We start from the raw sequence: 1,897 nt of genomic DNA, 5'->3' as shown, positions 1-1,897 counted from the left end.
AAAAATTAGGCATGGTGGCACAAGCCTGTAGTCTCAGCTACTCAGAAGGCTGAGACAGGAAAATCGCTTGAACTCAGGAGGCGGAGGTTGCCGTGAGCTGAGATCTCACCACTGCACTCTAGTTTGGGCAATAGAGTAAGACTGTGTCTCAAAAAAATAAAAATAAAGAAAATGGAGCATATCTGTTGCTCGCCTGTCCCAAAGCTCTGGCTCGGTCCACCTTGGCTAGGACTGCCCTGCCTGTCTAATCCCCACACTCTGCCAGGGCTATTTGGAAACAGAATAAAATCAGGTGCTGCCTGCCTTTTCTCCTGTCCGGATTCATTGCTATGCCTCTCTATTCCCCCTCTCGTCCTCCTATTTTCTACCCATTCTCCTTTACCCCCTTTCCCTCTGACTTCAGCTACTCAGCAGTGGTTGCTGCCACTTGGCCAGATCCAGGGGAAGAAAAAGGGTCTCAAAGCCTGTTGCTTTGGAAACCCAGAGAACTGAGTAGTGTCAGGGCCCAAGTCCGTAGCTGGGGCCAATAGGAAGAGAGAGGGCTCACTGCTGGGCAGATCTCAAGGTCAGGAACCCAGAATGCCTGGGAATCCATCACCAAGACACAATTTTTTTCTGGTCAGGTTTACTGAGATGTAATTTACATAAAATAAAATTCACCTTTTTTGGTGTAGACTTCTATAAGTTTTAACAACTGCGCGTAGTCATGTAACCACTATCATGATCAAAATATGGAATGTTTTAATCACTCCTGCCCCTTTGTATTTAACTCCTTCCTCCTTTCCGGCCCCTGCATAACACTGTGCAATTTTCTGTCCCTATAGGTCACAGTGGCAACGAATTCAAAACGTTCTTTTTTTTTTTTATTTTTTTTTTTAAGATGGGGTTTCACCATGTTGGCCAGACTTGTCTCAAACTCCTGACCTCAAATGATCCACCCACCTCAGCCTCCCAAAGTGCTGGGATTACAGGCGTGAGCCACCACACCCAGCTCAAAAAGTTCTTAAAATGGTGCATAGGTCAAATTAAATATTGTGAAGGTTAAATTCAGTTTGTTCTTCGGGTTTAGGTGATTACAAAAGACGAAAAGCTCTATGTTCTCTGCCAAAATTCCTGTGAAAGGAAATCGAAAGTCTGGCTTGCATGCTTGAAATGGTGGGTTGGTGGGGGAAACAAGGGACTCCAACAGAATTTAAAGTTAAGTAAGCAGCCATCACCCGAAAATTTATTGCGAGACTGCTAGATGCCAGCCAGGCATATGCTATGAGATGCAACTATTAGCCCCCCTTTTCTTTTTTTGTTGTTTTTTGACAGAGTCTTGCTCTGTCGCCAGGCTGGAGTGCAGTGGCACGATCTTGGCTCATGCAACCTCTGCCTCCTGGGTTCAAGTGATTCTCCTGCCTCAGCCTCCCAAGTAGCTGGGACGACAGGCACCCACCACCATGCCCTGCTAATTTTTTGTATTTTAGTAGAGACAGGGTTTCACCATGTTGGCCAGGATGGTCTCGATCTGCTGACCTCATGATCACTTGGCCTCCCAAAGTGCTGGGACTACAAGGTGTGAGCCACTGCGCCCAGCCTTAGCCCCACTTTTCACAGAGGGAGACAGGAGATTTTAAAAAGTTAAGCAGGCAAGGCACGGTGGCTCACGCCTGTAATCCCAGCACTTTGGGAGGCTGAGGCAAGAGAATTACTTGAGCCCAGAAGTTCAAGATCAGCCAGGGCAACATAGTGAGATCCTGTCTCTACAAAATATAAATAACAAAATTAGCTGTGCACACCTATAGTCTCAGCTACCTGGAAGACTCAGGTGGGATGATCCCTTGAACCTGGGAGATTGAGGCTACAGTGAACTGGGATTACACTACTGTGCTCCAGCCAAGGCAACAGAGCAAAA

The sequence above is a fragment of the Cebus imitator genome, unplaced genomic scaffold (assembly GCF_001604975.1).
Source record: "Cebus imitator isolate Cc_AM_T3 unplaced genomic scaffold, Cebus_imitator-1.0 Scaffold5, whole genome shotgun sequence".
Taxonomy (NCBI): Eukaryota; Metazoa; Chordata; class Mammalia; order Primates; family Cebidae; genus Cebus; species Cebus imitator.
This window is presented reverse-complemented; position numbering follows the sequence as displayed.